Source organism: Chinchilla lanigera, unplaced genomic scaffold (assembly GCF_000276665.1).
Source record: "Chinchilla lanigera isolate Chin_1 unplaced genomic scaffold, ChiLan1.0 scaffold00015, whole genome shotgun sequence".
Taxonomy (NCBI): domain Eukaryota; kingdom Metazoa; phylum Chordata; class Mammalia; order Rodentia; family Chinchillidae; genus Chinchilla; species Chinchilla lanigera.
Window position 1 is genome coordinate 1,565,179 of NW_004955416.1, and position 11,932 is coordinate 1,577,110.

Here is an 11,932-nt window from a genome sequence, read left to right on the forward strand (position 1 = left end):
ATGGACTATTTTATTTGGTCTTCACATAGATTCTGTACTCAGAGGATTTACTGTTTTGATGGAGAAACAGAATTTTTAGTTCTATTTTTAGGCTAAACAACAATAGACTACTTAAACTAAGTGCCTAACATTACACAGAGATGAGCTAAGTGAAAGACAGTGTTAGCATTTTAAAATTATGTGCTGTTAATGGAACGTTCTGATTTCAGGTCTTAGATCTCTACTATGAGATTTGTGAAACCTCAGATTTCTGATTGCCATAAATGGGTGGCAATTTCTTGTATAGTCTATAGAGAGGCTGCAGGAGTCTGTGTAATACAGTTCTGTTCGCTTTGTCTTAATACAAAATATAAAAACCTTTATTTGCTACATATATACAGAGTAAACAGAGTGTTGAGAAATATCTGTGAGATAGCCATGTGGTTCTGTGGGGTAGATAATCTAGGAATTTTCCATTTATTTTAAAATCCATACCCAGTCTCACCACTGGGGGTCAGCTTGACCCTTTTTTTCTTAACCACCAGGTAGATTTTCTTTTAACACTTGAAATAGCCTTCTAGTTTTACATTGGGTTTTGCCTTAAATATACAAGGAAAAAAGAAACTCCTTCATCATAGTTCATTTCACAGAAAAAATATACACGGAGAAATGCTGCTGACAAAAGTACAAGTTGATGTGCTATTTGCTGCCCTACTGATTGTGGCCTAGCGTTTGGAAAACACTGCAGTAGAGGAAGGTAGGATACTTTGCAGATCTTCTAAAGTTTCCCACTTTCATCCTCAGGACAGTGAGACTCTACTGATGAATTCTGACCCAGGAATATGTGATTTGAGAAGATCTGCATTTCCCAAAGTCCTTCCTGGCTGCTGGTGTAGAGGATAGCTGAGGGCCCAGCAGGAGCCTGGGGAGGACAGCTGACAGTTTCTCAGTCACCCAGGTGGAGGTGCCGGTGGGTGTGACAGAGGTAGGGCATGAGGGAATCCACTCTCTAACTATGAGCACTGATGTTCAGTTAGTGCTGACAGGTGCTTCTGCTAAAGCTGAAGCTCCCAGCACCGGCACCATTGCTTCTCTGTAAATGTTCACAGCTTGAGTCTCCCTCCAGCGCCTGTAACCTAGTAACTGAGTGCACACTAGGTATTAGAAGCTGATCATGCAATGAGAAAGCTTTGTCTAGATCCCTTTCTCTTACCTGAACTCAGTGTCCCTTATCCACTAAAAGTAAACATAATAATGTATTGAGAAAACATTAAAAAGGTGTTTTTGTCAAACTTGATAGACTTCATGAGCTGAACTATATGAAACTGCGGATATTTGATGTGTTTTGACTTATAAAACACAGCACTTTTAGGTGGCTTAATCTAATATATTCCTATCACAAGGCAAGGAGGTGGACTTGTGTTAGAATGGCACTTCTCGGGAGGGTCGTGCTCTGAAATGATCCCTGGATCCCAAAGCGAGACTTGAGGGACCGCAGCTGAAGTGTCCTGAGACATCGCCTCTGGAGGGTGAAGCGTGCTTTCTATGGAAACTGTTTCCAAATTAGAGTTGAGACATTTCACAACGCTTTTGTGTCCAGTGTCACTTGAAGAACAATCTTGGTAAGCATTTTCATAGCCTTCAGAAAATTCATGACACAATCAGTGAAAATGGTTTACTCACATTAATGTTCCCTGGTCTAGATAATAGGCTAAATACATCATTAATCTTTCTAACAGAGCCCAAATTATCTTTTACTCCATTAAAAATGAATAATTATTACCCACTGTTGATTGGTTTGATCTTTGTAGTACAGATCTTTATAAAATTATTTATGTTCTTCCTTATTTGGGGATCTTTTATGATAAAACTTTCATTTTTAGGACATAGGAATGTGACAGTGTGATACACATATACACACTGGAAAATAACTGGGACATTAGGAAGAGCAATGAATTAAGTATCTAAATGTATTTATTGTATCTTTTTCATTAAATAAATATCTGGTTAAATATTTTATTTCTCCCACAGATATTAGGGTTTTTTGTTTGTTTTTAAAGTTTGAAAACTGATGATCTACTGCTCATTAGGAAATAACCTGGGAGTCTTTTTGTTTTCTAATTTATTTTTAGTTAGTCCTGCTGGAAATTTAGGAATTCTGCCCATAATTTCCCTTTTTTAAACCATGTTTTGGGGCTCTCAGCTGCATCATCTCCTAACCATCTTCAGTGGTGAAAATCTGTAATTTTTGTGATACAGAAAAGGGTTTCTTGTTTTGATGTTTTATTTTCAGTGCATAAAATAGCATTGATTTTGATCTTGAATATAATACAGTATCATGATTTTTCTGTGAAATTCCAGGATTGTGGAGAAGTAAAGCTTGGCTGCCAAAAGCAAATTGAAACTGCTTCCCTTTTTTCCTTTTGCTATAAAACAATGGTGGATGGGCTAAAAAATCAAGGAGGGGAGAAAACAAGATTGTGTTACAAATCTGGCAACATCAGCCACACTAGTAAAATCAAATCCAATGTTGTTTTATGAGTCTGAATTTATGTGAGTGCCCAGGATCAAAGGGCTCGAATCCCACTGGACTACAAGGTCCATAGTTCATGGCAAAAACTCATCAAAAAGAACATTTTAGTCGTTTAAGCTTTTCATTTTAATCAGCCACAGTAATAAAAGAGCCTTTAGGTGTCCAAAAACATTTTGCAAGATCAAGAGGTTGCTCTGTTGCTCGTAGAAGCAGCTTTCTTATTGGATCCATATAACGCCTGTGGCCTTTGAGTGTCAAAGGGCTACTGCCTCCACATTGTTTGCCCTCGTGGGATGATTTCTTTTGGTTCTTCTAACTGTGCATTATGTGATAATAAATCATGGTGTCTGACGGAAGAACCATAAAATTTTCACACCGTTTATCAAACTATTGCAGCCATTTAAAGTTAGCTCTCTGACAGAAGCCAGGTACTTTGTAATGTTTAGCCAGAAATAAGAGTCTCCTGCCTGGATCTTGGTCAGTATCACGAGATGGATCTGCACAGGAGGAAGGGCACGGGGCTTCAGTCAGAAGACCTATCCTCCAGTCAGAGCCCTGACATTTCCTAGGATTGTGGTTTTGGACAATCCATGGCACTGTTCAGAATATGTGTGATAATATGTGTGAAGTTTCTAGCCAGCAATAAGAATGGAAATGCGCTGAATGTAGATTATGCAGGAAACCAGCCCGAGTTGAATAAAGCAGGATTTTTACAGGAGACCTTAGAGGTTAAAGTGGGAAACTAGGTAGAAAGGAGTAAATTGATGAGAAAATGTTCCCAAAATATGGAAGATAGTGAAATTGAGGACTCAGGGGGCAGAATTAGATCTAGGGAGAAAGAGGGGACATTCCTTTTGAGACTAGCCGAATGAGAGCCTATTAATACCTTTATTCATTCTGTGTTTGGTTTTTAGCTTTGTCCCCCACCCCCCAGATCTTAGGAAAAGAAATTAAGATGCCTGATACTTTTCCACCTGATATCTCACTTTTAATTAATAAATGCAGCCATTCTTTATGTCAGAATTTCTTCCTTCACTCATGCTGCCTCCTTGAGCTTGTAGCCCTCCTCTTGTTGGCCAAGTTCTTGAACATTAAGTACATGTAGCATTTTCTTTGACCACTTGATTCCATTATAATTCCTCTGAAACTGCTCCTAAGACCAGAGGTGAAGTACCTCAAATGTTATTGGACATCCTCTCTTAGTCTTTGTCAGGCTTGATTTTGAAATCCACTTCCTCCAACATCACCCAAGAGAGTAAGTCCTCCCCTTTCTTTTCTTCTTCTTCTGAGTGTCATTCTTTGTCATATTTCCTTCCCTCTCAGTCCTGCCTTTGCTGTATCGTACATGTGACCCTCAAAAAGTGACCGTTAGTCAATTAGAGATTTCAGTTATTGCTACAAGTTTATTTTAGGGCTTCACAGATCTATTTACTTGGCTTCAAACTTTCCCCAAAGTTCCAACTCTACATTTGCATCTGTTTGTGCGCAACTGTGCTAGAAAATGTTCTTAGTGTCTCAATCTTAAAATTTCCAAAGCCAGGCCACCAGAAAAAACATATTTTGCCAATTACATATATTTCACCATATTATGTCTCCTGATTCTCCCCACGCACAAGATAATGCAATATAAATTAGTCTCTTTTTTTTTTGTTTTTTTGGTTTTTTTTTGGTTTTTCTCCTGTACCGGGAACTGAACTCACGACCTTGTGCTTGCCAGGCAGGCGCTTTTGCCGCTGAGCTAAATCCCCAGCCCCTAAATTAGTCTCTTTTCTTAACTGCCATATAGGTAAGTTTCCACTCTTCTTCTGAAGTCTAAGTCAAAAGTCTCAAAATGCATTATTGACAACTCCTGTACCCTCAGCTTCTGTGTCTATTAGATTGCCAAATTAGGTTAAGTTTAGCTCTACATAGATTCACTCTTCACACCCTGGTGCCATCATCCTACTTTAAGTCCTTACTGTAGCTTTATTCAGACCATCATAAGTTACTTAGATTTGTTAATCTCTTTTATTTTTATTTATTTATTTTTTTTGGTTTTTCTCCGGTACCGGGAACCGAACTCACAACCTTGTGCTTGCCAGGCAGGCGCTTTTGCTGCTGAGCTAAATCCCCAGCCCCTGTTATTCTCTTTTAAACATCTCTAATGCTCACTACTACCTAGCAAGTTAAATATAGGTCTTTCGGGTGGTACTTACGACCTTCTAAAACCAACTGCTGATGCATTAGTTTCTCTCCTTCTGTTTCTCTATGCTATCCTCTTACCCACATCTTGTCTATACTTTCCCTGTTACCAAACCTTTTCTTTCACTTAGATTGTGCTCCATCTGACATTCTACATTTGCCAATCAGTTGAGCCTAGTAAGAGTTTCTGATTGTATATAAAATCATTTCTCATTTCCTATGCCTCCCTCCTCTGAACTCTTGGACTCTTCATACTGGGGTTGGACATATCACAGGCTTTTTATTATATTATAGTCATGAAATCAGAGGTCCCTTCCATGGCCTTCCACACCCAGGGCTATGCTCAGGAAGGATTTAAGCCTTCAATTAACAGAAAACTGTTGAATTTGCCATTATAGTAACTCAGGCCCTCGTGCATAAATGAACAACAGTTTGGTTTTTCTTTTTTTTTTCTCTCCATAGTGGAAACTAGATTTAAGCCAAAATGACTTTATAGGTAGTATTTTTCAAATTCAGAGACAAAGGAGTACTGTAGTGGGAAAAGTATATTTCCAGATGACTCTTAAAAACATTTTTGTCATTTTATGATTTCCCACTGGGAGAACAGTACTTATGGTTTCTGGTCATCTTAGATGATGATTATCAAATGTTGCGTGTTTGACTGCTTATAATGAGTGATCACTTGTATTTATTCTGGTAAGTGCAACATGAACTTAGCTGAACTTGTGATCACTTGTAAATGCTTTCAATTTTAAATGAGGAACTAAAAGCTGAAAGAACTAATAGAATCTAGCTTAATGGTTTGCAACCTTTTCTTTTCATCTAAGAAAGGTGACCTCTTACTAGTAGGAACAAGGTTTGTTCCAGCCTGAAACATCAGCCTCTCCTTGAGATTTACTAAAGCCCAAGACCATGTAGACAGCTGCTGTAAGCATCCTGACTAAAAGTCAGGTCTTTTCCCAATCCATGCTCCATCATTCTGCCATATGAAAATTGTCCTACCAAAGATGGAGAAAATGCAAACTATAATATAATTGACGTACAGAAAGCCCACCCTGTTGCCTATAATGGAGAGAATTTACTGAGTTTAAAGCACCATATTTAAAACCAAAATCTTCAGATACGTGAATAAAATTGAATATATTTCTTTTTTGGGGGTGGGGGGTTTCTCTGGTACCGGCAACCGAACTCACAACCTTGCGCTTGCCAGGCAGGCACTTTGCCGCTGAGCTAAATCCCCAGCCCCTTGAATATATTTCTGTAAGGAGCCTACAAGTCAATTGGAAGATAATAAGCCCACACCTTTCAAATAATTCAGTTTCAAATTATTGCTTTTTAAGGTCAGAAGGTTTTCTATACTTTCCTTCTTTCTCTTTATCTCTGTGAGGTTAAAAATGGCATCCTTCTAAATAACTAGATAGATTATTTCATAATTCTCAGATGAAAATTTTCTAGATCTGTGAGCTCTAAATAAGTGTCCAGGTTGACTCTGTTCCATTGTGACTTAGACTCAAACCAACCTTGGATTCCTGCAGTGTCCCTCATTCCTTATTCACTAACCACCTAATTACATAAGAACAATGGAGAGGGTGGCTGCTCTGTCAGGAGTACCTCTTAAGACAGTTTTATATATTTTCCCCCAAACCTGGAATCAAGTACCATCTGTAGCAAAGGATTTTTATAAACATCATTTCTGAGAATGTAGAGAATTTTGCTGCATGTTTCTGGAGAACTTTGCCTTGAAAACTCCCATAATAATCTTTAAAACTAATCATACTCAGAGACAGACAGATGTTTTCCCCTTTATGTCGTTCACATTTTATTTAATTTAATTAAATAATTTATTTATTTATTTTTTGGGTAGAGTGGGCTTTATTGGTGGTGTGCAATGAGCCAGGGCTCCCTAGGCCCCTCTCCTTCTCCAGGGGTCCAGGGATAGAAGCTGAGGGGAAATTCTCAGTACTGGGACTGAGTGGGGCAGTGACTTGTACAGCGAGGCCTCTCCCTCTGGTCTCGCTGGGTTGTGGTGGGGTACTGCTTACTCCTTGGAGGCCATGTAGAGCATGAGGTCCACCACCCTCTTGCTGTAGCTGAACTCATTGTCATACCAGGAAATCAGCTTGACACAGTGGTCATTGAAGGTTATGGCAGCCCCAGCGTTAAAGGTAGAAGAGCGGGTGTCACTGTTGAAGTCACAGGAGACAACCTGGTCCTTGGTGTAGCCCAAGGTGCCTTTGAGGGGCCCTTCTGACGTCTGCTTTACCATCTTCTTGATGTCATCATATTTGGCCACTTTCTCCAGGCGGCAGGTCAGATCCACCACTGACATGTTGGGAGTGGGCACGCCGAAGGCCATGCCCAGGAGTTTCCCATTCAGCTCTGGGATGACCTTGCCCACAGCCTTGGCAGTGCTGGTGGATGTAGGGGTGATGTTTTGGGCAGCCCCACAGCCATTGCACCACAGCTTCCCAGAGGGGCCGTCCACAGTCTTCTGGGTGACAGCGATGGCATGGACTGTGGTCATGAGTCCCTCCACCACGCCAAAGTTGTCATGGATGACCTTGGCCAGCGGGGCTAAGCAGTTGGTGGTGCAGGAAGCATTGCTGACAGTCTTTAGGGAGTTGTCATACTTCTCATGATTCACACCCATCACAAACATGGGGGCATTGGCAGAAGGGGCAGAGATGATGACCCTCTTGGCACCACCCTTCAAGTGAGCCCTGGCCTTCTCCATGGTGGTAAAGACACCAGTGGATTCCACCACGTATTCAGTGCCAGCATCACCCCACTTGATGTTGGTGGGATCTCGTGAAGATGGTGATGGCCTTTCTGTTGATGCTGAGCTTCCCATGCTCAGCTTTGACGGTGCCATGGAACTTGCTGTGGGTGGAATCGTACTGGAACATTTAGACCATGCAGTTGAGGTCAATGAAGTGGTCATCGATGGCCACAATGTCCACCTTGCCAGAGTTAAAAGCAGCCCTGGTGACCAGGTGTCCAATACTGCCAAATCCGTTCACTCCGACCTTCACCATCATGTCTGGATCGCGGCTGGTACTGCTAGGGAAGAACGGCTGTCGGCGGGCGCACAGGAGCAGAGAGCCTCTTCCATATTTTAGTATTAAACTATTAAGTATTTCTCACAAAGACAGACATATTTGGATTAAATTCTATACTTTTGTTCTTCCCGTTGCTACATTGATTTGAAAATCTGAAAAGTATATAAAAGACTAATGCAAGGAATGAATTCCAAAGAAAGTAGGAATTTGACTTTTGTTTCTGTGTGTGTGTGTGTGTGTGTGTGTGTGTGTGTTTTGTGACAAGTAGAATTGAGATGGGGTATATTTCTGAAAGCAAGCTTGGACAAAGAAAAATCTTCATGCCAATCTTTATAAAAATCAAAATTCCTTTCTTTCAAACACCTCAACCATCCTAATAAGTTTCATATGTTGCATTAATATTGTGTTTAAGGACATGCAATCAGGAAGTCTTCTGCTGCTCTGATGTGCAGTGGAGGAGAGGTGATGGTCCATGTTGAAATTCCTAGTAATCTAAATATTTAGAGTATAAGTAGTTTGTAACTATTTAGAGGAGACAACTGACATGGATATTTGAGCCAGTTCAGTTTTTCATTAAGGGTGCATGGCACAAAACTGGCAAATGTTATCTCTTATAGCTGACAAACATATTCCTTGAAGCAGCAGTATGTCAATAGCATGAAACACTACAGCAGTCGTATGGTTTGACAAAACATTATACAGCTGACACTCTATCATCATTAACCTGTGCAGTTATTAACCTGTGAATGACTTGTGAAGGAATTATGTATGAGCTTTCAGGTAATACTGCCCCTGTCTTTTCACATTATTAATATGTGCAGCTATCACATTTAAAGTAGATTGCTATGGAGAAAAATTATAGCTATTTATAACCCTCTGTCAAAGTAAATTTGAAGTGACACACTTTGCATAGAGTAGTTAAAGATTTATTTTGAAAATACTTTATAAATTTCAGGTTCAATCAGTTAAGAGATAAGGCTGATTTAAATTCATATCTTACATTTACTGGGAAAAAACTGGTCTTGTAACAACTATTCTTTCAAAAAGCACAAATTATGGACAATGAGTATCAGTCAAAAGTAATACAGTTTAACGGAAGGGGGTGGGGAGGTCAAGAAGAATGTGCTTTGTCTATATTCCAGAAGAAAAGAGTCAAGTCAAAATGAGATCTGATTCTTTCCAAGTTATTTTGTCTGCATCTTACTGGAGTGTAATTTCTTATACATTTTGATGTTCCAAGTATCATTAAACATCTAGTAATCAGAGCAAATGTTCTGCCAGATCCCACTTATTATTTTAAGTATTTAAAGCATTGAACACCCTAGATTTATAAATATATAATTAAAATCCCTATTTAAAAAAATAAACCTAGATAGGTGATTTACATTTTTCCTAGTCCATGTTTACACAAAGAAAAATCTGTTTTTAAATGTTACATTACATCCTTGTGAGTTCAAGTAAATTGGTGTGGCACTTTGCCAAAGCTGTTTTTAAAAATGATTGGTATTGATGCTCTGTGGTCAGGGAACCTTCTCTGCGGAATTTTAGAATTTTCTTGTTAGTCAGAAACATCGCTAGTTGGGGCCTCCTTCTTGTTTCAAGCACATGAGTTTAAGTGCCATGGATACTCTTTACAGATTGCACACTGTTGGCCCAAATATGTCCTCAGCTGCAAGAATTCTATGGGAAGCAAACAGCTCTGGAAATATTTCTGCCTCTTCCTAGATCAGTGATGGTGAGCCTTTTAGAGACCTAGCGCCCAAACTGCAACCCCAAACCCACTTATTTATTATGAAGTGCCACCATTGCAATGAAACCTGAGTACTGAGGTTTTAGTTTAGAAAACAAAACAAAACAAAACAAAACAAAACAAAACAAAACTCATACACGTAGTTCATGTGCCGACAAAGAGGGCTCCGCATGCCTGCTGCGGCATGTGGAGCATGGTTTGCCACCACTGACTTCCTAGAGAGATCCAAACTGCGGGTCTTTGGTAAGCTTCTTTGCTTTTCTACAGAAACTCAAGGAGCCTGTCTACCACACAGAATAAATCTGTCACCCACATCACCCAGGGTGCTCTTCAAGACTCTTTGCATTGCTCAAGGCATCTGCATGACCCGCCTCCCCTCACTTGGAGTCTGTCTTGGTGAACGAGTATTGAAATAACTCATCGCACTTGAACACACATGCAATAAAACACCTTCATTGTTTCCTTGTTGACATTGGAATGGAAATATATCTAGAACTATAAAAATTCTTACCAAATAAAAGCTCATTCAGTGATGGAAATATTGATGCCTTTGTTGTAGAATGTTTATTTTGACTCATTTGGAGTCAGTTCAATTGTTGATCCTCAGCTGTGCCTTGTACATATTATAAAGTAATAATTTGGAGGAATCACTAAGCCAAACAACTTACCATGTCTGTATGACATGGACCTATCACTTTGGACTTAGAATTGGTAGATTTTCATGAGATCTGTTGGAAAGAACTTGTCACAGTCAGCTATGTACTTGCTAGCTATGACTTCAATGAGGAATAATAGTAATAATCATGCAAATCAGAGTATCTGTGTAATTAACAGGTTGTGTGGGAACTAATCAATAGTTACAGTTCCATCTCCCTTCTTTTCCTTTTGCTAGATGAACTCAGTAGTTAGGGACACAATAATTTAGGAATTTCTGAGAAATGAGTGGGAACACTGGAAAACTCGATTCAACAGTTCCTACTAAACAAATAAAAAATGAACAAAAGAGACAGAAATGAGAGTTCTCATAAAGTTGACACATTTAAAAGATGGAAGAAAGACAAGAAGGAAACATAATAGGCAGGATAATATCAAAGGTAACAAGAAGACCAAGATTTTGTTCTATCCGAGAAATGAAGAGGACATTTTCAAGTTGAGCCTTGTAGAGTTCCAAAGGAAATCGAGTTGGCCACCATGTTGGGTAATTTAGGAAAGCCATTCGCTGTTGATGTGAACACTTTCAGTACAAGAGTGGCAACCTAAAGATGTGAACACTTTCAGTACAAGAGTGGCAACCTAAATTAGAGTTTCTAACAACATAGACAGAGCATGATAGAGATGCAGAGGACACTCGTCAACTCCACACCCTTTGGGACATGTCAGAGGGCACAGTGGGAGATTTTATTTTGAGGAGGTGGCAGAATGAAGGCAAATGCAAGTGCTTTTCTTTGTAAACATAAAAAAAAAAAACCAAACCAAAACCAAAACAACAAGAAACCCCAACCAATCAAATAAAAATTGCTTGAAAAAAAATCACAGCAGAAACATCACTGTGTCTTATATGTAAATGTTGTCCTGGCTTTTTATTGTAAGATACAGTGTTAGTATGGTGTGCATTGTCATGATACATGGATGCTACCTAATGCGATTTATGTAAAAGAAAGATGAAGTTTTATTTGCCATGATATGTTTACTCTCTAAGGCTACCACCACCTGAACATGCCTAAAAGCCTATAGTTCAGCATAGGTGTTGTGCTCCCAATTTCTTTTTTTTTTTTTAATTTCAAAAATAAAAGAAGGAAAACATTAACAGACAGACAAGCTTTTACAAAATAGCGAAAGAACAGTACAAACAATACAGAGTTACAAAGTGGTAGGAAATTAACAGTGCTTATTGTATTATATATTGATATCTTCAAAGTGGTTTCTCATGAAAACAGATAGAGACATGCAATATTGATCAGTCAAGGACTCATTGACAGTTTCTTTCAGCAAAGAATAGAAGACAGCAGAACAACTATGTTAACTATCCTGTATAAACATACATACAAAATTTCTCCTTCTTTGCCTTCTCTTTTCCCACATCCCAGTTGCCCTTTACCCTTGAGTGTTTTCCTATCATTTCACAATGTCTATCATACCTCTGAGTTTTTATTAACTCTTTCATGTTTTACACTACTGAGACAATGCAGTGATTGCACATGCAGGTCTGATTTATTTCACTTATGAGTATGGTCTGTAGTTGTGACCATTTATCTATAAAAGCCCCGAGTTTATCTTTCTTCATAGCTGTGTAATATTTCATTATATAAGTACCACAATTTTCTTATCCAATCCTTGGCGGATGGACATTTGAGTTGCTTCCACAATTTAGCAATTACAAATTGTGCTGCTATGAACATAGGTGCACATATATTGCTGTGCTATGATGTT

At 39.0% G+C, this 11,932-nt stretch overlaps 1 protein-coding gene and 1 pseudogene across 6 annotated transcripts in view; one reads left to right on the plus strand and one right to left on the minus strand.

Moving 5' to 3' along the window:
- Fmn1 (formin 1) overlaps nucleotides 1–11,932 on the plus strand; it is a 408,229-nt gene that overhangs the window by 199,382 nt on the left and 196,915 nt on the right. The gene's annotated exons all lie outside the window — the stretch shown is intronic.
- LOC102025787 lies at nucleotides 6,732–7,742 on the minus strand (annotated as a pseudogene).